The sequence below is a fragment of the Zootoca vivipara genome, chromosome 7 (genome assembly GCF_963506605.1).
Source record: "Zootoca vivipara chromosome 7, rZooViv1.1, whole genome shotgun sequence".
NCBI lineage: Eukaryota > Metazoa > Chordata > Lepidosauria > Squamata > Lacertidae > Zootoca > Zootoca vivipara.
The window spans coordinates 63,415,092-63,440,479 of NC_083282.1; the positions used below are offsets into that span (position 1 = coordinate 63,415,092).

General features: G+C 42.1%; 1 protein-coding gene across 1 annotated transcript in view; it reads right to left on the reverse strand.

Moving 5' to 3' along the window:
- Window positions 1–9,623, reverse strand: part of NGF (nerve growth factor) — a 51,902-nt gene extending 42,279 nt beyond the window's left edge. Inside the window, exon 1 of the mRNA XM_035123389.2 lies at window positions 9,162–9,623. The gene's annotated coding sequence lies outside the window, so the exon portion shown is untranslated. The remainder of the gene's footprint in view (window positions 1–9,161) is intronic.
- Between the last annotated feature and the right edge of the window lie 15,765 nt (window positions 9,624–25,388).

The following is a 25,388-nucleotide window of genomic DNA, read 5'->3' on the forward strand; positions in this document are numbered from 1 at the left end:
CAAAACAGAAGTGGATGAAGAGGGGTGGAAAACGAAATAAAGAATTTGAGGCTCTTGTCACTAAGAATATTAAGAACAAGGATTTAAAGAAAAAAGATTTACATTCCCCAGAAGTATGAAATCCATCTGGGAGGAAGTCAGATGACAAGTGAACTAAAGATGTGCTAAAGAAGTATAAAGAGATTGCAGAAAAGTTGAATAAATTCTCTGTGTATGTCTGCACTGAAGGTGTAGGACAAAAACCCAGGAAGTCTGAGAAACAGTGTGGTGTGACAGTGAGAGTGTTGGACTGGGACTTGGAAGAGAGGAAGAACCTTGTACACCACCTTGAGTTCATTGGGAAAAGGGTCTGGACTTGGCAACCCCACATTTTAAGTGGCCTAAACCTATTAAGAAAACTAAAAACAACAACACCCAACACCCAACTTTTGGCTTCCTAGCTCTGCCCTGACCCCAACCAATTTGTTGCTTGCTTTTAGAGCTCCATAACAGCAAGGCTTGTCTTCTTCTCCATCAGTGGTGAACCACAGCTACAGTACAGCCTGCTATAGTTGTGGAGGAAAATGAGAGAAACTAGGAGAATGGATCTGTTAAAGCAACAGGCACTACATTTGAAGTAGCACCTAGTAAACCAAGTTGGTATGGATACCTACTCATCACACCCCAATAATGTGCTGCCTTGTCTGTCAAGCCAGTGCGTTTAGGTCTCTTTCATATTTACTACCCATGAGTCGGGCCTAAGGTCTGAAACCAAAAATAACTAAATTCAGCGGGAAATTTTTTTTGGGAAGCACAATGGGTAATTTAAAGTAACCGTACACATACATTTTAGATTAAATTACATATTGTTGTTTAGTCGTGTCCGACTCTTCGTGACCCCATGGACCAGAGCACGCCAGGCACTCCTGTCTTCTACTGCCTCCCGCAGTTTGGTCAAACTCATGTTCGTAGCTTCGAGAACACTGTCCAACCATCTCATCCTCTGTCGTACCCTTCTCCTAGTGCCCTCAATCTTTCCCAACATCAGGGGCTTTTCCAAGGATTCTTCTCTTCTCATGAGGTGGCCACATATATGTGGTGGTTAATCTGGGTTTCCTGATCACATCTCTCTTCTCTGCCCTCTTCTGGTACTAAACACACATACCAAGCGTGCATCATACATACCAAGCAAACACATACCAAGCGTGTTAGGTTTTCAGATACAATTCTACAATTGTAGGGGCTAGCAAAGCTGTATAGCTGAACACTGGGGCAGTAAAGACCCCAACAGTAGTTTCTGTTGGGTGTCTGATGCTTCATTAACATAATAACAACACTGTTTTCCATGCTGAGAAGCAATTATAACAGGAATCTCTCACACTTCCTCATAGTAGTGAAAGTGCCCTTATAATGCAAGCCTTGGCATGTGTGTTAAAACACAGCACCATACACACAATGCTTTGGTCTGCTTTATACAGGGTCGGCTCTACAGCAAGGCTACAGGCAGCCGCGCTGGGAAACGGGGCGGGTTGGGGGCGCCAGAGGGATCTTCACACCTTGGCACTAGGGCGCCAGATATGCTTAAGACAGCCCTGGCTTTATACCTGCAACATTTTTTAAAAAAGAAAAACAATAGGTCTTGAAACAGGAGCAACATCCTTTCTTTTACCCCATTCTCTTCTTCTGAGTATAACTTGAATAGACATGGCTAACAATTTGCTGCAATGGCCACAGTGTGATAATTTGGCTTCCAACACATTATCCAATAGGTACCTCAAGCAAATTCCTGTGAATCTGAGCATTTTATACAAGCAGGTTTCTGCTCATAGATTTGCTTTAAGTCCCTCTTATTAAATTAAGTGATCTTTCAATAGGGCATTGTTAATGAAAGCACGACATATAAAAGGAGAGCTATTTTGGATCTTCATTGCAGATCTTTTTAAAGAGCCTATCAGGATGCTTTTGAAGGTTCATGCTCAAGAGTTTCCAGCAGTAGAAACTTCTCTAAAGCTTTACCAACTAACTTTGAAATGGCAACATTTCAAAGCAAATTACTTGGGCTTCAGGTTTGGGACCAACGTAGGTTTGCTACACAAAATGACTGTTATCATTTAGTGCTACAGAAAGTGGTTTATGATTGCCCATGATTCTGCCTGTCATTAGCTAGAATACATTCTTTCCTCTGCACCCATTTAACCCAATCCCTCTCATCTTCCTTACCACTGCTCAAGGTAGATTCATCAGAGTAACTTGGAAAGTGTAATCATATGTTGTTACTGTTCCCAGTAATGGAAAATTGGATTTTGATATGGCTACTTGCCAATAGACCTTCTTTTCTATAAAGCCTGTAATACCATAAACCCAGAACCCTTGGAAAGAGAAGAAAAAGATGTTTCCTGGGAAGCAAAAATTTCTCTCCTCTTAAAGATTCCAAAGTGTTCCTTAGAGTGAACACTGACACACAAGCTGATAAGCAATGCTGAAAAAAGGTCAGTTCAAACACAGATTCTGTCTGAATTTTAGAAACCCTGCTTACAAAGACTTTTCTCAATTTCTCGAAATGCCACCCACAGTATTCTGGGTTTCACACCTGAGCTGACTTGATCTAGTAGGTTTTGTTTGTTAGGTATGCTCAACATTTAACACACGAGATGAGAGGGACCACAGGTTATGTTCCCTTTGCAAGTTTTAGATCAAATGCTCCATAAAGTTAGGGGTGCCTGACTTTTAACCTGCTCCTGTGTCCTTAACAGCAAATGCAGAAGCAGTAGTTGAACTGGTGAAGCTTTTCTCACCACTTTTTCTCTCCTGTTTGATATCTGCATGTCAACCTGTTGTCAAAGGCACAAGGGGGAGTAAAAAGGTGACAGTTTTGCATATAGTTCTTAAGAGCCTTTTTGGCAGGACCTACTGGAAGATTTACCATTGGGTTGCTACATTTGACCACGAGGCTCCCCTGCCCCAATTACAAATTGAATCCCATGCACAAGCACTTAGATCACTGCATTAGAGCAACAGATGTATTTCATCTTCCTTAGTTATGGAGGTTCTAGGCAGTCATAATAGCTCACCCTTTTCAGCCCAAGGAACAAAGACACACACACACACACACACACACACACACACACACACACACATACATATACACAATACCCTCCCCATTCCTTTGCTGATGTGTGGAGGGAATTTTCTCCCCATCATGGTGCTGGGTTGGGCACTGCAGGGCAGAGAGAAACCTTTCCACCAAGCCCAATGCTATGATGGAAGGAAGATTGCTCTTTTATTACTATTGTGCTGCTGGGCTGGACAGAGATGAAACACCCAGGGCTTCAATGGAGAAGAAAATCCCACCTACCCAGCCCAACTCTCATTCTCCTGCTGGCCTTATGATTGGTAAAATAGGCAACAGCAATGGTGCTGAACAAGTAGTTGGTGCTCTGGTAAGAGGAAGAAACCCTCTGATTTGCTCCACTCTTTCCTGGGATGGCTTAGGAACCATCAGAACACTCATTTCAGTTTCTGTGGATTTGAACCCTTGTCTCCTATATTATTTATTTATACATACATACCCCGCCCATCCGGCTGGGTTTCCCCATCCACTCTGGGCGGCGTCCAACAGAATATTAAAAACACCAAACATTAAAAACTCAGATGTCTTCTAAAAGTCAGATAGTTATTTATTTCCTTGACATCTGATGGGAGGGCATTCCATAGGGTGGGCACCACTACTGAGAAAGCCCTCTACCTGGTTCCCTGTAACCTTGCTTCTCGCAGGGAGGGAACTGCCAGAAGGCCCTCAGAGTTGGACCTCCTAGGCCCTAGTACAACACTACAACCATGACACCACACTGGTTGACTTTAGGAGAATATTAGGAACAATGTCTTGAAGGTGAAAGCAGTTACAAATGAAAATACATAATTAGGTAGAGGGTTGGTAGGGACAGTCATCTATTGAGAATGTTCTAGGTCTGCATTTCCTGCATCAGGAAGGGGGTTACAAGGTTCCATCCAATTCTAGATGTAAAATCCTCCTTCCAGTCATATTGATGCACATTTAATAATTCAGCTTGAGCCTGATACGATTTTAAAAGTACAAGGAATATAGCTTTGCTCCACATTTTAAGTAACTCATAGGAGCCACAAACTCTTGCATAAGCCATTGAGCTTTGAGCTGTTGAATATGTACTTCGGTTCTACTCTAGCTTTAATCGCATACAAATCTGTATGAAGCATAAACCAAAGATTGTAATTGTAAAAGATGCCTCTCCAATTTGGTCCAGGAGGAAGTATTGCTAGATCTTCTTGAAGTTATGTTAATTCCTGCATTGCACAGGGTTGGACCAGATGGCTCTTGGGATACCTTCCAACTCTACAATTCTATTATTCTATCCCCCCCCCCCACCTGAGGTGTATGAATGCACTTTAGAAGATACCACAGAAGAGTGAACAAATCTGGACTAGGCTGTTAACTCTAGATAGATAGATAGATAGATAGATAGATAGATAGATAGATAGGTAAAGGGGCCCCTGACCATTAGGTCCAGTCGTGACCGACTCTGGGGTTGCGGTGCTCATCTCGCATTATTGGCCGAGGGAGCCGGCGTACAGCTTCCAGGTCATGTGGCCAGCATGACAAAGCTGCTTCTGGCGAACCAGAGCAGCACACGGAAATGCCATTTACCTTCCCGCTGTAGCGGTACCTATTTATCTACTTGCATTTTGAGGTGCTTTCGAATGCTAGGTTGGCAGGAGCTGGGACCAAGCAATGGGAGCTCACCCCATCGCAGGGATTCGAACCGCCGACCTTCTGATCAGCAAGCTCTAGGCTCTGTGGTTTAACAACCCACAGTGCCACCTGTGTCCCAAGATAGATAGATAGATAGATAGATAGATAGATAGATAGATAGATAGATAGATATGTGATGGTTCAATATTCTGGTGGCAGTGGTTGCAGGAAATACTTCCTTCCAGCTTCATCTTACATGATAACTGTCTCTTTCTCGTTCTTTCTCTTTGATAAACCAGATGTGGTCTCATTCATTCACCTTCAGATCAGACCACTTTAATGTTCACTATGTGGGGCTGCACTTGAAGACAATCTGAAAGTTTCAAATTTCAGCAACCAGAAGCTTGGACAGGAGCCAGTCAATCAGTTCAAATTACACAGATCTTGTACCAGCTTAACTGATCTTGTTTCCAGGCTTAATGCAAGAAGCTGGTTTTGACCTCTGAAACCCCAAATGGCCCGGGGCCAGTATTTCTCAAGAATCCCTACCATCCTCCCTACATTTCTGAGACATTTAGTTCAGCAGCCAAAAACTGGCACCCTCTCCCCATGAGAGGTTTGCATCACACTGGGGGTGTGTGTGTGGAAAATGCATAATTTCAGCAGTCTTTTTTGAAGATTATCATTCTATTCTGCTATACTGGGGCAGATGGGGCTCATCAACCTGGGAAGGTAGCTTACCTAGGAGAACGAAAACTCTGATATAAAGGCTAAAAAATAAACCCTACACAAACTTGGAGTGCAGTCTCTAAGATAGTGCCTCGTACACCTCCTACCGGCAATTCCTACAGCCAAGCCCAGGACCTCCATACACACTGCTGAGGCCTGAAGAGGTCACTTCAGGGCTGCTAATGCACACTCCATTGTCTCTCAAGACGGACAGATGCTAACAACAAACTGCTACTGCCTTTTTACTTTTTTAGGCTGCAATCTTATGCACTCTGACCCGGAAACTCAATGGGAATTAATTTTGAACTGACTTATAGAGGATAGCATGTTTTAGAGATTGCCATGGGATTTACTGATATTCATGTTGTTATTTTGCTTTCCGGCCCCCCTTTCCCCCTTTGTCTCAAAGGGGCTGCATTTTTATCTCTTTGCTGATTCCATCTGGAAGACACAATTATAGCAAATGGGATGTCTGAACTCACTGAATTATCATTATTGCATCTATTAGTCTACTTATACAAAAAAATGTATCCAACTGACTTAACAAGATAAAGCAGATAGAATATTTCCTTAGGTACTTTTGCATTCATTTACACCTCTCTACATTTTTATCATCTACTTCTAGTTTAACACTTCAGTATTGGGGAATCTGCCATTTGAACAAACTCTCTGAGTGCTTTAAATATTTAAAACAGCACCATTTGGCTATTTTCTGTTATCCAGAAGCTGATTTTCCAAGCACAGTAGCTATTATCAAGTCCAGATCTCAAGATTCTGAGCCAACATTGAATTCTTGCCTTGGTAGAGAAAAACTAATTTTGATGTATAGATGTGTGTGCGTATTGCAGTTGTTGTTTTATAAAAAGATCTCTGCATTCTCGTGTTCTTTACTACAAAGTTTTTGCTATCATTTACAGTCTTATGGGCGGTCTACTATTTCCACTAATGTAAATGCTAGAAGACCAAAGCAGGGTTAAATTAGGCAAGCACCATTAACTCCAAGACAGCTGCATGTGTACACACTAGTAAGTTCTCTCTCATCTACCTGTAACTCAACTGTATATCTATCTCTTTTGTCTTTTGGTAATCATACAAAGGCCAATAGAAAGGGGAAAAAACCCAAAAGCAGAGGATCTCCCCCCCTGCTTCTATAGGTGAATTAATTCCAGACCATGGATTGCTTAATGTTTAACCAATAACAAAGTAAACTATTTCCATCTGAAATGCCAGATATTCATGTGGAACAGTCTTCCCCCTGAAATTTTGTTATATTATTAAAACTACTCCTTCACCTCGAAAACAGACAGGGTTTCTGGCAAGCAATGTAAAGCAAAAAAAATGGAATCTGTATGTGTAATCTAGCTCACAAAACAGTACAAAACTGAAGAACACATGTCGAGAGGTGGTAGAATAGGGATTTTTTTACAACTTTATCCAATGTATGCTTACTTAGAAGCAAACTCCATTAATGTCATTACAACTGTGTAAGTGAAATTTGTGGTTTTATTAGCCAACCTACTTTAATGCATGCTATTAAATCAATCAGGAACAATTCATGTTTATTAGACGGCTGAATTCAGCACATATTTGTTAGATGGGAATTGCCAGCAGAGGTCACCATTGCTTTAAATGGCCATGATAAACAGTGACATTTTGAAAAACTGTAATGGATGGTCTGGGAGAGCTCCATCAGCCTGGCCTGGACTGACATTATGTGACAGAACTGAATTTTGTATTATTTCCATGCATGTTATACTTTATGGTGTTTAAGCAAAAAGGAAACAGTTTCATTTTCAGCAGTTGAAACACGACCACAATACAAGCAGAATTAAATTGTTTAGTACAAATAATAAATACACCTCTTCTTTAAACTGATGCTTAGAAAACGAAGTACTGCGATCTGTACCTGAGTCTTGAAACAAACTTTCCCCCCTTTGAAATACATGCAAGTGACACATAATTTTAATGTGTACAGAAGCAAAACAAATCTGCATCAACAAGTGGGATCTATCTCACCAACACAACTTCAGACTTCATAATATACCAGCTGAATTTATCTTTGCATGTTGTTCTGTAAAGAATATGCACTTTCCATTCAGAAACAAGTTAGTTTTCTTGAATTGAAACTTTGACTCTTTAAAGCAAGGTGAACAGACACAATCTCACAACTCTTTAGCATTCTGCCCATTTTTAAAATGAGAAGACAGAGAACAACTAAAAGAAGAAGAGCAAGGTTGCTTTTGAGCAAAGTTGTGCTCATCTAATACCGTACTAGGAGAAAGTAATGGGCAACAGAAACTTCATGACTTCCTCTCCTAGCATCTTGTGAAACAGATTTTGTCCCTTAAGGGTGAGTTCTCTGCATTTCTCAAGTTACTGAATTATCATTATCCCAATTCCACATACTCCTTTGAAAGTGACTGTATCACTGAACAATGTCTCCAGATGTTTCAAAGATAGTTAAGCAATGATTCAGATACTTGATGTTAAGGTCCTGATCGTCTTTGGCTCAATATATGACTCATCCAACCCATTTGGCCTTTGGTCCTTATTATTATTTTTTTGTCCTGTAGGCGAATACCTGACCCCCAATAATACAATTTCATGGACCATAATGACGTCTCTCATTTTATAGCAGTACAGTGCCATGGAACTGTCACCACAGCTGAATTATTTAATGATGGAATGTCGATCAAACAATGAGAGCATCAATGGAACCAGGTAAGATAAAGTAAAGCTAACATGAGGTGTTCTAGACAGAATCTCTTCCTACAACTTAACAACAAAGTTCTGATGCGTGTTTTCAGTTAAGCTAAGGTACAAGGCTATGTTATGCTGTACAAGAGAAAACCTACACCTAGCTTATACAAAGGATTTACACTCATACACCGATGCTCGCAAATTTTCAAGCTTGTGACAATTTGAAGAAAAAAAACACAGCCGGACAAGCACACTATTTATATGTATCCATTTATTTCCTGCAGGTTTCCCACCCGACAAGGCAATGCTCAAAAGTTAAGGGGAGGAAGAAACAGATCCACAAACTGTCCCAAGGAGCTACAAAAACAAAACAACCCCCTCCCGCTCATCTGCTCACCTCTTCCCCCTTCTGTCTGGCATTCGCTTTCAGGGGTCGGGGGTGGGGAGCTTAATCACAAACCATAAATCAATGAGCACCGTCAGTTTCCATCCTGTCCCAGCAGGGAGTTTGTAGCTGGAGGGGAACTAAACCCTGTACGTGTCTGGGGGATTTTAAAAAGTGCAAAAACAGCGCGAGAGAACCACAGCCTTTGCCCTGATTTACACCAGAATGCCTTGCCCCCCCCCCGTGCGACAATACGCAGAACTATGCGTAAACGGGGTACTCATGCTGTTTATGGATTTATTTATTTGATAAGGGACCCTGAACCCTCTAAGGCACGACTTTCGGACGCGGCTGCTGCTCCCCAGAGAAAGACGCGCCACTAATCTTCGCTCATCCCATAGGCTGCTGGGCTTTCTTGGTCCAACACCACGAGGGACCTTCCTCCCGAGGTGCCATTTCCAGTGACAGCCCAGGGGTGGACGCAGCTTGCGGCCGCTTGCGAGTTTGCGGAGAGGAGCCGCGAGAGGTGGCCCCCGTCCCGTCCCCTGCGGGCACAACCGCTCCACGCCAGGCAACCCGGCAACCCTGGCAGCCCAGCAGCAACTTCTCCTCACGCGCCTGCTGCGTCCATTGGCGACTCACCTCAGCGCTGCGACCGCGGGCAGGTGGAGAGAGGCCCCCCTAGGAGCTGCTGCTGCTGCTATAGGCGCCGTCGCGCAGGCTCACGCACGGGATCCTCGAGCGCCTCGCTCCGTGGCCACTTTCCCAACGCACGCGAGCCATTCACTTCGCGCGCGCGCCGCAGCCTCATTCACGGCGCTCTCGCTCAACTCCGACCGAGCCGCCGCTGCTGTTGCGGCAACTGACTCACGAGAGAGAGACTCGCCTGGGTCCTAGCGCCATAAAAAGGCGCGGGAGCTGCACAGACTCGCCGCGCGCAGCCCAGAGACGCTCGGAGAAAACGTCCCCCGAGGGGCGCGGAGGTGACTCCCGGGGAAGACGTCGCTCGCCCAGGCCGCCCGCGAGCTTTTTCCCGCCCTCGCGCTCGTCCGCCTTTGCTGGGCTCTCGAGAGGGACTCGCAGGCACGTGCGCGGCTCCTGTCTCCTGCGGGAGATGAATGGAAATGCAGGCGAGCGCCTCGAGAGGCTTGCTCGACTTCTGATTGGAGGAGGGCGGGCGGAGCGCCCCGCGCAGAACCTCCCACAGCTGCGCCGGGCCACTCCGCGCGTAGGGGAGGCGAAGGAAGGCGAATGTTCCAAGCCCCCTTGAGTCATCTATTTTGGGGCGATTATTCAGTTTCGCGCCGGAATTATCCGGAATAATTAAATTTGGCAGCTTGGTTTTTTTTTGTGTGTTTTTTTTAAGTTCTTCCTGGCGGTCCACTATAAAATACCTGCTCCGTAAACAATAAATAATCCCAGTTCCTGTCGAATTGAGCTTTGAAAGAGCAGTAAAGTAGATTCATAAAAAGCAAGGTTTGGATTCATGAAGAATGCAGAGTGAACCCGATTCACAGGTAGATGAAAACAAAATAAACCCCACTGCAGATTAACTGAGTGATAACTCCGGATTCTTGGTTCATGAATGATGAATCCTTTCCCACTCAAAGAAGATCCAACAGACCACCAAACTGCGAACAGAACGGTGTCAACTTTTGGAAGGGAAGAATTCCATTTTGAGCCACCAACATCAGTCAATAGCCATAAGAATATAAGAACAGGATCAGGCCAGTGCCCCATCTAATCGGGCATCCTGTCCTCACAGTGGCTGGCAAACCAAATTCCAATAGGGAGCCTGCAAACCGGAGCAGAGTGCAGAGGCACTCTCTCCCGTTGTGATTTCCAGCAACTGGTACCGGTATTCTGAAGCCGGCTGCCCCCAACAGTGGAGACAGAGCATAGCCATCAAGGCAAGTAGCCTTCTCCTCCATGAACTTGCCTGTTCTTCTTTTAAAGCCATCCAAGTTGCTGGCTATCACTGCCTTCTTTTTGGGGGTGGGGGTGAGTTCCATAATTTGTGTGAAGAATTCACTTTGTGAAGAATTGCTTTCTTTTGTGTGCCCTGAATCTTCCAACATTCAGCTTCTACAAGTTCTAGTGTTAGGAGAGAGTGAGAGAAAAACTTGCCTCTATCTGCTTTCTCCTAGCATACATCATTTCCTACACTCCTATCATGTCACCGCCCACATTTTCTCTATATTAAAAGGCCAACCAAGGTTTTAACCTCTCCTCACAGGGGAACTGCTCAATCCCCTGGATCATTTTTGTTGCCTTTCCCCCCTGAATTTACAACATCCCTTTTTAAGGTGAAGCAACCATAACAGAACATAGTAACAAGTTTGCTAAACTAAAATTGGGAATCTTATATTAAAAAGTGAATACATAGCCAATTAACCGTTCACAAATTGCTAATTGGAGTTTAACTAGCCATATGCAAACTGCAAATTCTGAACAGGATGCTGGGCTAAATGGACCATTGATTTGATCTAGCAAGGTTCTTCTTCTGTATATGTACAACTTTCAAAATGTTGAGTAAGAAATTCAGTCACTGCTTTTGCACCAGAATAAGCAGAGCTCATGCCACAATAAACCAATTAGTTCCCAAGGTGTCGCCTCATACTTGGTGCTCCCAAATAACACACCTGTTTGCATAATATCAAATTGCATAATTTATCAATAACAAAGCAATAAATCATTTATTCAGACTCTGAATATAAATATGCAGTTTAGACACATTATACAACTCATATTTGTTTCATCTCTTTGCTGGCAACAAAGATGGATAAGGTCTCCAAAAGGGATGTAAGCCTGAAACTAACAACATACCTTGTGCAGAGATGGCTGCCTGCTTCACACTTCCATAGAACATAATGGCTATCCCAGCATAGCTGCAGTATTTGCCACTTCCATGTGGCCAGGGATGTAATGTCTTCATTTGGCTTCTCAAATGATTTCATTGTAAGCACCATTCCAGCGCATTTGGTTCCCAATATGATGAAACACTGCTGCTAGTCTGAAAATATGGGAAGTCAAATTCAGGTGGTATGAGAGTTGCATGGAACCTGAAATGTATGACTGTACCAATTGTGCTGCAGACTATGTAATAGAAACATTGAACTTCTTCTTTTTCAAGATACAGCTCCAAAATACTCAATTTTACAATATCCTTTGATGGCAACCTTACTGAAAATAAAAGAAAAATTCCAAAGTGCTGTGGGAATTGTGTATGTTTTTTTAAAAAATAATGAAGATGAATGATAATAGGCAACACCTAAACTAACCATGAGAAAGTCCTGTTCAGAAACACAACATAACTTGGGCCATCTTCCTTTAGAATAGACTGAATCATGGAATCATAGAATCATAGAGTTGGAAGAGACCACAAGGGCCATCCAGTCCAATCCCCTGCCAAGCAGGAAACACCATCAAAGCATTCTTGACATATGGCTGTCAAGCCTCTGCTTAAAGACCTCCAAAGAGGGGGCTCCACCACACTCCTTGGTAGCAAATTCCACTGCCGAACAGCTCTTGCTGCCAGGAAGTTCTTCCTAATGTTTAGGTGGAATCTTCTTTCTTGTAGTTTGAATCCAGCCTCTGATCCCAAGTTCAAATGTGTAACATGATTTAAACATATCTGATTCCATCCAGCAGAGGAAAGTGTGAGATGAGTACCCTATCTTTTAACTCTAGGAAGACTGAAGACTGAAGTAGGAGAGCATAATCCCATTTCAGAGTTTGGAGTGACACTCACTCAGAACTAAGAGTGACCAAGGAGGATTCTCAAACAAGCATATTGCCCTCTCTTTACCCCAAACTCATGAAACTTTAGGACGGTGGTTGCACGGAAGCAGGAAGATGAAGGGAGATCTCCCAACCACATGGCTGCTCAAATGTGCTAAGCCACGCCCCCGGCCAACTGGATTGGCTGCCTGGGGGCCGTGAAGTGGCCGGGGACTCCCTCCTATTTTGGACTACAGCTGCTGGCTTGGGGCTGATGGGAGTTGTAGTCCAAAACTTCTGGAAGGCACAAGGTTTAAGAAAGGTGTTGTACAGAAACTATATTGGATTAAAAGTGGGGGATAGGGGGGGATATATAGGAAGGATATCTGGGAAGGTTACAGAAAAGGAAATATGAGAGAAAGCAGGGAGCATCACAGTACTTACCATTCTTGCTTGCTTGGAATAATTTGATAAATATGCAGCTCAAAAGAGAAAGGTCTTAAATTTTGATAGGGGAAAAGTTTGGTGTGCTGAAAATGTATCAGAATCCTTGGATCTGAAGAAGTGTGCATGCACACAAAAGCTCATACCTATGACAAACTTAGTTGGTATCTTAGGTGCTACTGGAAGGATTTTTTTTTTTACTACTTCAGACCAACACAGCTACCTACCTGTAACTAGAATCCTTGGAAATTAGGGATGTAGTATGCAAACTCTAGCAATCCTCTACAGTTATGGTTTGGGTAAGCAGGTAGGCAGCAGTTGTGGGGCAGTGAGTTTTATTTTAAACTCCTGCACCTGGAATGCTTGTGTACTATATATATGTAATGACTAGAAAGTACCACCTAGTTCTGCTTTATATATTCTAATTTTAAACACACATGCAAACCAATTAATGGTAAACATTGCAAGATTTGGCTTACATTTTGACTGTATTTTTTTTTTTGACAATGTCTATTCACTGGTAGAGTGCAAAATGCACATGCATTTCAGTTTCTTTGGAAAAGAGCGAAGCACCTGCCTAACCTCAGTGCTGAAATCAATGGGACTGAAATGTTATATAGAAAGAAATTATTTCGGAAATATGCTTTAGGACACACTGGGATCCATTCTAGACCCGGTTATGCTGAACACACTGTGAAGCAGTAATTCGGATTGCTTTGTGTTTCTGAATATTGTGGTTTATGTTTTAATTGCCTTATTGTTCTTACTGTGAGGCAAACAGTGCACGCAATCCACCTGTCTTCTCACAGAAAAACCACTTGGGAGATGTTTTATATCTTTTACCTCCCATTTCTCCTCCTTCCTTCCAGACCAGGAGGTGTCTGGAGTTGTGGAGGGGAGACTAGTACTCTTAGCAAGCCCCAGCAGAGCAAGACAGGGACCCAATCTGCACTTTCCTTTCATCTTTTCTTAGTGTGGACTTAGTGCAGGTGAATTGGCTAGGCAATGTGAATAGGCCATGTCCTGTGGCTAGGCGAAAAACTTAACCAACTCAACAGAGTTCAAGTTAAAACAACAAATTGATTATCCATCATTCATAACTACAGCTTGACATTTGTTACCATTCACTAGAGTCAATAGGAACTCCACCATGCAGGACTGATAAGCGGACTTGCAGAGAAATGTAAGAAGGAAGTTTGTTCTAAAAGCCTGATCACTGATTCTTCAAGCACACCAAACAAATTCTTCACTTTACATTGATTTCCTCTAATATTATGTTGATTTCCTCTTTGCCTAATTTTGATTTTAGATGGTCTAAAATTCTGATTGGGAAAGTAATTATTTGATGCTTGTGTTTGTTTTTGTTAACTTAACAAATCATCCAAACCTATATTATGCTCATTCTGAGAAGCTCTTTATTCAAATAGAACTGAATATTAAATGTAAATAACTGCATATTTTTGGGATTTTATGTGTTGTAGCCCCTCTGTTTTTACTATTTTTGATTATGTACTACTGTTACAGTTTCTAGCTACTGTTCCCATTCTGCTGTGAGTTAATGGCCAATGTTCAACCTACAAGCATGCCTTTTATACTGGGCACCAACTTCTGAGAAGTCTTTAGCTCAGGGTCTCTCCGGGGACTGAAAGGAAGGATATAAATATTTCAATTTGTAGGTATGCTACTCTTTACTATATCAGCACTTGTCCGCCATCACACTGAAAACCAAGTTTAAATTCAGGAGCAAAAGCAGGCCTTCCCACACTTCTCCTATTGTTGTTGCTGTTGTGGCTGGAGAGTGGAGGGTGACTTTCTTCCCTTTGTCCTCCCCCTGCTGCTTTGGATGAGAGAAGGAAGCCTGGGGGATGAGTGAGCTGTGAGGGGAAGGGGTTTGGGGGATCCGTAAAGGGAGGGGGAGGAAGTTTGGCCAGTTGCAACAGACTTGGGAGTTTGGCAGGGGTTGATTAACCCTATGTTAAGTAACATCCAGCACCCCATCATTTCCTGTTTTAGTAGATACCAAATTCAAACATTCATCACATTTAAGAAAAACAAAAACAAAACTTGTAACAGTGATTTATTTCGTTATTAAATTTATATCCCACTTGAATGGGATGGCAGAAAATATACATTGATCACAGGATGGTTAAGGCTGTTGCACACATTACAAAGCAGAAAACCCAAGTTTGCCACCGTGGTATACTTGAGACAGAGCTCAAGTCAGAGCTGGCTCTCTGATGTCAGAGTCTGCAGGTAATGTGTGTTTCCAATTCAAACATGCGTTCGCCTCTTTTGCATTCTACATTTTAAGGTGGACACTTCCCAAATGTAACAAATTAAGTGACCCTACGATAGCGTACCTCAGTGATATTCTAAGCAATTCAGCTTTAGGTATCTACTAGCTTGTAAATGAATGAGAGGAATGGAGACTCTTTTGCCAGCTTTGTGCAGCTCAGCAAGGCTGTACTCAATACTGCTACTAAGTAGAGAAATGCTAATATAATCTTCTGATTAACATCTTGTATCAGTTTGCTCATGGCTGCAATGTACATGACATATTCCCCAATACTGAAATACTACTGAGACTTAACTTTAATCTACCCTGATAATTTACAGCATTGCATCTCCTCCAATAAAAAGGCTGTGTTATATTGACAGTGCAACCCTGTGCACATCTACTTAGGAGTAAGCAGTGCTTTTTCTCTGACAGTTGTCACTAGTACAAAGTACTGTCACATATTTTTTTGGTTGCCCATTGCAGCCATTCTGTGCTGGTACTCATCACACACACACACACACACACAAGCATGGGAGTAAGTACTGAGTTCAATGAGAGGTTTCCCAATGTAAGTGTATATAGGATTGCAGCCTGAATTTGTTTGTCATGCATTGAATTTGTTTCCATTTGTTCTGTTCCATGGTTAAGACAGATAGCTGAACAGCTGAGTGAAAAACAGGCTCTAAACTAGTCCGTATAAATTTGCTCCAGTGAGCATGTGTATGGTGAAAGACACCAAGAGGAAAGCCAATTTAAAATGTACTTAAAATAAGTGACAAATGGTGAAAAGTTGCAAAAAATAATTTTAAAAATAATAATCAGTAGATGATATAGAAGTGATAAAACAGTAAATTATATTTAAAAGATTGCATTGATAAATGAGACAATTACAATGAGACTACTATAGGAAACTGTATTATTAAGGCATTCTAAAACAATACATATAAGAAAAGTCACTTAACATTTTAAAGGAAGAGGTAGACCAGGGCTTTCTGGAATGACGAGTCAAAGGCTCATATGTACCAGACTTACTATGGTGAGGTTTCCAGTGGAAGACTCCTGAGTGAAAATAATTCATGAAGATTGGAACAAATAATAATAATAATAAAGAATGAAAAAGGAAAGGCTCTCCTCCACAAAACAACAACAACAACAACAACAACAACAACAACAACAACAACAAGTTTTAGTTCCTTGTGTTTCCCCAGTATAAAACCCTTTCATTTCTTATCTTTTCCCACACTATGATTGATTCATGTGGTAACACCTCTGAATAAATTTACTCCCTATTAAAATTAAGCTTTCTTTAATTTATCTCCTTTTCATCGCAACTCAATTTTCCTTATCGAATGTAAGCCATAAATTCCTAAACCTGGAAGAACTTTGAAATCGCCTGGTTTCTAGCTAAGATCATACATCACTTTCGCAAATAATTTTCTCATCCACGAATCCCTTTGGTGAACTGTCCACCATCCAAGCACTCATCTTCAAAGGACTCATCACTGTGTTTATCTCAAAATTTGTATGGTGGGGGAAAATGATCTGTGTATACAGGCATGATTAGCTGCTCTCTTTTCTGCTCCTCTAGCCTTGGTGTATAATCACCGAAAGCAAGCTATGGTTCATACAATTTGTGGATCTGCTCCTTCTGTACAACCCTTCACACCAAGAACCCAGAAAATAAGTCCAAAGAGGACCTAGTTAACTTTCACATTGCAGATAAATGGGTCATATAGTCCACCTAATTAGATTGCTTTTCATGGAGTTCCTGTTTCTGCCATATGAATCTACACTGTAATCAGTATGTGCGCAGTTGAACTGGGGCACAATCAGAAAATCGATTCCCCGCTTGATTTCCTCTATAATAGATTGTAATCCAGACACGGTCATGGTGGGAATACCCAGTGCTGCATGGATGAACCAGACTCCTCGATTTGGACTGTAATGAAGTGTAAGAGTACAGATGTACCAGTTGTTATTGCCCATAGGATAATATATCTCCCATAAAGGACTTAAATTGAATCAATGTTATAACGGGTGTAATTTGTATTTATGGGGAACCTAAAGAAAAGCGACAGATAGTATTAGTATTCAAGATGAATTGTGCCAGGGTGGGCTTGGCTGCTCTTAATTGGAATGTCTCAAAATAATTAGCAGGCAAAGTATCCACTGACCCGGAGGTAAGGTAATTGTACTTCCGAAACATACAAAAGGCCTGGAGCCCTATAGGTCCTTGTCAGCAACAATAGTTTATCACTCAGCTGCTGGCTATTAGCAAGTTGTTGCCAGCTCAGAGTAGAGTACATAATCTATTTAAAACATGAGCCCTGCTGTGAAACTGGAAACAAAGCAGCGTGATGCTGGCAAGGAGAGACAGATGACCCCGTGATTTCACTGTTTGATTATATTTCAAAGTGGTTGTTACATCCCAGGGGCAGTCAAGGTGTTTAAATACAGGGTATGTAACCATCTGAAGATAGGATCATCTGAGCTAAAAATTGAGCATTTTAAAACTTCCTGTCCGTGATTTAGACCACTATTCATCTCCTGTCCCATAACCTATTTTCTCACTTCAGGCATTGGTGTAGGTTGTAGGGGTCCCAGGCCCTGAATGATGATTATTTGAAAGCAAAATAGCTACACTGACCAATTTAACAAGGCAGCTTTGGTGATAAGACATTGGCTGGCTAATTTACACAAATACTTTTTTGGAATGTAAAAAACAAACAAAACCCTTCCTTATTTTGAGGCTTGCCACCTTAAGGACAGTTCTCTACCTGCTGGAGGAGACTCTTGAGAGTCCCATGGACTGCTAGAAGATCAAACCTATCCATTCTTAAGGAAATCAGCCCTGAGTGCTCCCTGGAAGGACAGATCGTGAAGCTGAGGCTCCAATACTTTGGCCACCTCATGAGAAGAGAAGAATCCTTGGAAAAGACCCTGATGTTGGGAAAGATTGAGGGCACTAGGAGAAGGGGACGACAGAGGACAAGATGGTTGGACAGTGTTCTCGAAGCTACGAACATGAGTTTGACCAAACTGCGGGAGGCAGTGCAAGACAGGAGTGCCTGGCGTGCTATGGTCCATGGGGTCACGAAGAGTCGGACACGACTAAACGACTAAACAACAACAACCTGATCAAAGGGATGTCAAAGGGCAACTCCAGCTGAAAACCTCTGAATTACAGTTTAACAGGCAACTCCATTCTGTTACTTGTGCCTTGAATAGAGATTACAGCTTTAAAAACATAGTTTACCAATGCAAGGATGTTTGTGCTATCACCAATGTTGCCTTGTTGATTGGTCACTGTAGTTATTTACCTTTCAGGTACTGTAATAATCACTATCCTTTTTGCATTTCATTTCCCTCTGAACTCACTTCTCTGCAGTGCTCTGCCCATTTTCCAATTCAAGAATATACTTCATGCATCTGATGAAATGGACTATGGTTCATGAAAGCTTATATGCTATAATAAATGTGCTAGTCACAAAACTTTGTTGTTTTTGCTACAACAGACTAACACAGCTACCCTTCTGGAAATTGTACCAAGAGTTTAGTTCATCTGATTAGCATTCCATTATGCAAGCCTCTGGCAGGCTAATCATGACAGCTGTTGTTCGGCTGTTTATTCTCAGTGCACAGCAATTTCATTATCAACTTGTTATTTTAATTAAAGTAGGAAATCCACAAGGAGGAGGAGTGAGGACTATTCTTCCAAGATGATCAGCCAGAGAAGTGGGCTCAGCTCAGAGATTAAATTCATTGGAAAGTAGCTTCACCTTTCCTGCTACATTTGTTGTTGTTGTTTAGTCGTTTAGTCGTGTCTGACTCTTCGTGACCCCATGGACCATAGCACGCCAGGCACTCCTGTCTTGCACTGCCTCCCGCAGTTTGGTCAAACTCATGTTCGTAGCTTCAAGAACACTGTCCAACCATCTCGTCCTCTGTCGTCCCCTTCTCCTAGTGCCCTCAATCTTTTCCAGGTTCCTATGCAATATTTTTCTTTACAGCATTGGACTTTCCTTTCGCTTCCAGGCATATCCGCAACTGAGCAACCTTTCGGCTTTGGCCCAGCCGCTTCATCAGCTCTGAATCTACTTGTACTTGTCCTCCGCTCTTCCTCAGTAGCATGTTGGACGCCTTCCGACCTGAGGGGCTCATCTTCCGGCGTCATAACTTTTATATGCCTGTTGTCTTTGTCCATGGAGTTTTCTTGGCAGGGATACTGGAGTGGCTTGCCAGTTCCTTCTCCAGGTGGATCATGCTTAGTCAAAACTCTCCACTATGACCTGTCCATCTTGGGTGGCCCTGCATGGCATAGCTCATAGCTTCTCTGAGTTATTCAAGCCCCTTCGCCACGACAAGGCCTTGATCCATGAAGGAGCCTGCTACATTAAAGATGCTAAATAATTTTCTTTATGACAACTCTTAGTGAGTTTGTTATTACAATGTTACAAGTGGGACCTGCAACAAAATGTTGCAACATAACATCACCCCTAACAGGAAGTTCAAGGTTCAGGATTCCAGACAGCCAGTCAGCCTTGCCTTCCTCCAGGATAATGTAAGGCAGGTGCGATTGTCCAGATACAATATTGTTGGACTATGACTCCTATACCTTGCCGACAAAGGTCCGTATAGTTAAAGCTATGGTTTTCCCAGTAGTGATGTATGGAAGTGAGAGCTGGACCATAAAGAAGGCTGATCGCCGAAGAATTGATGCTTTTGAATTATGGTGCTGGAGGAGACTCTTGAGAGTCCCGTGGACTGCAAGAAGATCAAACCTATCCATTCTTAAGGAAATCAGCCCTGAGTGCTCCCTGGAAGGACAGATCGTGAAGCTGAGGCTCCAATACTTTGGCCACCTCATGAGAAGAGAAGAATCCTTGGAAAAGACCCTGATGTTGGGAAAGATTGAGGGCACTAGGAGAAGGGGACGACAGAGGACGAGATGGTTGGACAGTGTTCTCGAAGCTACGAACATGAGTTTGACCAAACTGCGGGAGGCAGTGCAAGACAGGAGTGCCTGGCGTGCTCTGGTCCATGGGGTCACGAAGAGTCGGACACGACTAAACGACTAAACAACAACAACAACAACAACATGACTCCTATTATCCCCGATCATTGGCCATGCTAGGCTGATGGAAGTTGGAATTCAACAAACCTATGGAGGGCAATGGGATTAACCCCCCTGCTAGAATGATACAGGAACAGGGCATTACATTTCCACTCCCTCCATCTTCTGTTTTTCTTTTCCTACTACACTCAACATGCTGTGTCTAGTGAGTTTGTTCAGGCTCACTTTGGCTCCCTCTGGCATGTTCCCTCCTACAAAAAACCACTCTAGCTTTCTTCCTTTTTTTTGTACTTTTGCGAACACTGAGGTTCGCTCAGTCATGCTGATGCCATGCTCAGATTGCTCTGCAGTCGCACTTTGGCTTCAACCCTGTCAGCCCTCATCACTTGAGCTTGCTACAAGAGGGAACAACTGAATGTGCCTGATTCCCACAGGCCAACAATAGGTATGTGGATGTATGAAATGCAACCATGGGGAGGCTACCCCAATATCAAGCTGTTCATCTAAAGCATTTGGGCAGTCATATGATTTCAGAGAACCTCTGTGCATAGCTGTCAAGTTCTCCCTTTTTTAAAGGGAAATTCCCTTATGCTGAATAGGCTTCCTCGCGAGGAAAGGGAAAACTTGCCAGCTATGCCTCTGTGAGCTTCGTGCAAGCAAAAGCTACCCAAAGAATACTGAAGATTATTTCTCATACCAATAACAAACTTAGTTGGTCTCTAAGGTGCTACTGGGAGGATTTTTTTAAAAAAAATTTTTTGTTTCATATGAACACAGTAAGCTGCCTTACACTGAGTCAAACCATTGGTCCATCTTGTGCAGTATTGTCTGCCCTGCCTTCCCATTACTATGCGTAATACTGGAGGCATCAAGAGTGTGTTTGATAGAGGAGCAAATTGGCAGAAACAGGCTGCGGTAAAGATTCCATGTACACTGTGCCATACCTACTAGGTGGTCATAAGGCAGACATTTAAAGAACAATACAAAGACAGTAAAAGCCTAGGTTAAATGCACGTAGCTGTAGTAATCTTTCCAAAATGTTTTCTGCATGTTCCGGACAAATACAAACCAATTTGGTTTAGTGGGGAGCAGGGTTTACTCCAGGACATGTTTTGCAGGGCTTGCAAATCATTGGGCACTGCTGTGTAATACAGATTATGCCTTTTTATGGGGACATTCATATTCCAAAGAAAACAAATTGCTTTGAAACACATTGTCTTAGTTAAAGGTTTTAACGTGCTTTGAGATTTCTAGAAGGCACAACTTTATATAATACAGCCATGTCGTAGGAAGCCAGCAGTAATGAATTCTCTATGCATCTGTGCTCTGTATGGATAACTAGGCATGGCACTATATTTCTAAGGTTAATCAAGGTAGATTGAATTAAAAGATTATTTGATTCATAAAAGATGGAGTTAGACATGTCTGCTGTGGTTTGCTTACTAGAACATACTGTGAGTTCTTTCAAGCACGGTTGTCTTGGCTGGTTTATGAAAGCACTGAGTGGACACAATTTTATAAATAATGTTCATAACCAGGGAAATAGATCCAAACGTCATTGTACCTCCTTACAAAAATCTGGGGCTGTCTGAGGCCTCCTTTGTACACTTAGTTATGAAGAAATCACTTTGATGTGGTATTATCCATCCATCTATCTATCATCTATCTATCTATCTATCTATCATCTATCTATCTATCTATCTATCTATCTATCTATCTATCTATCATCTATCTATCATCTATCTCAAAGCATTTTTAAGCTGCTTGATAGTGTAGAAATCTAAGTGGTTACACTATGTACAGTACAGTATAAAAACAATATTTATTAAAACAAAATTATAGCCTAAATAAAAGAAACCATATAAATGTATCTAGAAGCAAATAGAACAAATTCAGGGAGTTCATTCTAATAAATCAGTGTCTGATCTTATGTGTCAAGGAAAGCCTCAGGAAAAAGACACAGAGAGTACTACACTACAGTAGTCCAATTGTGAGGCTTTGTGGCTGTGTTGTGCATGTGTGTGATTCAATGGGTTGAATCCAGGCTTAGATGTTTTTAGTGCAGACACACTGAAATCAATGGAACTTTAATGAGTCATGACTAACTTAAGTCCCATTGATTTCAATAGGGTTTACTCTAAGCATGACGAGTTCTGGATTCAACAACAATTCCTGACTGCATGGGTCTTTCATGTCAACCTGCCCTCTCCTGGATACCTGAATACTTGCTACAACAACTTTGTTGGACTGGACATGTTGTGCGGATGCCTGATTACCGTCTTCCAAAGTAACTACTCTATTCCGAACTTTAAAATGGAAAGCGTAATGCTGGTGGTCAACAAAAGAGGTTTAAAGATTGTCTCAAGGCAAATCTAAAAAAATGTAGTATAAACACCAACAATTGGGAAACACTTGCCTGCGAGTGCTCCAATTGGAGAGCAGCCTTTACCAAATGTGTCATGGGCTTTGAAGACACTCGAACTCAGGAAGCAAGGTAGAAACGTGCTAAGAGGAAGGCACGCTTGGTAAATTCACACTGTGATCAACTGCTGCCCGGAAACCAATGTCCCCACTATGGAAGGAAGTGTGGATCCAGAATTGGCCTCCACAGTCACTTACGGACTCATTGTTAAAACCATGTTATGGAAGACAATCTTACTCAGCTACTAGTGGTCAAGAAAGAAAGAAAGAAAGAAAGAAAGAAAGAAAGAAAGAAAGAAAGAAAGAAAGAAAGAAAGACTTATTACAACCAGGGTGGTCAAAGCTCTTGCTCTTATTTAGTTTCAGAACATGTTCATATAGTATGAACATGTACTCTATTATTGGGGGTGGTGGTGTCATGAAATAAAGGAGATATATAAACATGGCACACTCATAGCTGAAATGAAATGGACCTGATGTTCTGAGGAGAGTTGCATCATGGAACCCTTTCCAAAGAGTCTTGTGTGGTATCACAATCCTAGTAAGCTTGGCCCAGCTTTGACTGGACCATGGAAACTCCCTCAATATTTTAAGCATGGCTTGCTAATGGAAACACCATAACCACTGCAAACAAATAAATAAAAATTTAATATTACATCAAGGAACATTGATTTGGGCTCTCCATTAGGTTCATTCTGCTAACCTATCATTCATTTAAATCCTGCCTTCATTTAGACCAGGCATCCCCAAACTGTGGCCCTCCAGATGTTTTGGCCTACAACTCCCATGATCCCTAGCTAACGGGACCAGTGGTCAGGGATGATGGGAATTGTAGTCCAAAACATCTGGAGGGCCGAAGTTTGGGGATGCCTGATTTAGACCCTTTGGTTTGTCTTTTGCTTTACTAGGCTTGGTGACAATCTTGAAGCCCCCCACCCACCTGGAACCCCCCTGACTAGAACTGCAATGTTCATTTCACTACCTAGAGGTGGACAGGGAAAACTTCCTCACATTCTTCTCCTCCATGTGTGTGGCTGGCTTTGGCTAAACTCCATTGAAAATAGAGGAGTGGTTCAGAAGGTGAACAAAAGATGGCTGTTCTAGTTAGGTTGCTATTGAATTTAGGAGCAGTGGGAAAGAAAAGGTCATGGAACATAAGCATGACCTTAGAAGGAGCAGTACCATTATTATTATTGTTGTTGTTGCTTTATTACTCTGGGGCAGCTTAAGGAATGCGCTGTCAAGCCCACAGCAAGGATGGAGGTAGACGCAAACACAGAGGAGGATGCTGAACTTAAAAAGAATCTTGTAAGTAATCACCTGCTCTGATTGCTAAAGTAGCTTACTTGCCTTTCAGACTTTTTCTGTGTTGTTCTTTCAGACTGCAGAAATTAAGGCTGAAATTAAGTGGCAGAGAGATGTATCCGCTGAGAACAGCATTGTTTCCTATAGAGGAGAGTGAAGACTGTCAAGGGGATAGTCCATTGTTGGGAAGGCTGTCCCGTCCAAGGTCTGTTTAAAGATAAATAAGTCTATGAAGGGGAAGCAGGAACCTTGAAGTTGCCCAACAACAACTAGCACCTGAACAGCCGACTGATCAGGCATGGAGGTTACCTGCTATTCCCCACTATGGTGAGGTGTGTTGTATTTCTATTTAAATTGTTGCAATTATTTTTAAATGTGCATCTATAGATAAATGATCATGTGCAAATTTTAGGCAACTCCCCCCCCTTTTTGATGATGCATAAGTGACCACCGTCAATCATCAGAAGGCATATAATGGGTGGTATGCAACTAAGTTTTACTCAAGAGTAGAGACATTGCAATGAATAGGCTTCACTTAGTCATGAAGTCATAGTTGGAAGTGACTCAATGGGCCATCTAGTACAACCCTCTGCAATGCAGGAATCACAGCTAGACAATTCCTGACAGAATGGTCATCCAACCTCTGTTTGACAACCTCCAATGAAGGACAGCCCCACCACCTTCTGCAGTAGCACTGTGGAACTGCTCTCACCATCAGAAAGTTCTTCCTACTGTTTTGTCGGAATCTCGCTTCTTATAATTTGAATCCATTGGTTCAGGTCCTACCCTCTGGAGCAGCAGAAAACAAGCTTGCTCCATCTTCCGTGTTTATTAATTTCAACTAGTCTGAGTAACAGTTGAATACTATCAACTAAGTGTCACTGCAGTTCAGGCAAAGGAACTCTGAGACATCTTTTTTAGCACAAATCCAGATACGGTTTTGTTTTTTAAATGCTTTTTCAATGTATTCAGTTTTGTTGTTGTTGTTATGAGTAAGATAATTCAGTTATATGAATATTTCAACAGACTATTTTTGCAAGTACATTTGTACTTTTCTTTCTAGAATACGTGAACGGGATCTCTGGGCAATAAGGTTCAATTTCTCTTCTTTTTTCCCATAGACAAACAACTCAAGAGCTAAAACTGCGTCATAACATTGCAACTCCAGCTTGAGGTTAGACCCTCCGCAGTGAAATGTCCTCTCTTAATTTATTTACAGCTTTTGCCAAAAGCCAGCTGGAAGTGGAAGCCCTGCAAATTCACACTAAATGGTGGCAAACTGATTTAAGAGTATGAAGCAGTCAATCAGATACCTTTGGATGAAATTTCTGCTGCTAAAAAATGAGAGGAGAATGCTAGAGGCAACCTAGAAGCAACTTGCTGATGGTCATGCAATTCCACTTTTCAACAAGAACATCAATGGGAGAAGCCATCAGTCCCATCCCCAGGGAAATCTGTAATCCAACTGGGCTTGTGGATGAGTAACGTATGATATTTAATGTATGGCTTGCAGCCTATCAGGCCAGTTATTTTCTGGGAAAAGTCCTTTCTTGTCATAAGAGATGGTCTATCAAGCTAGTCCTAACAAATTGACTGTATATTGAAGCTACAGTAAGTCTGGGAGGCA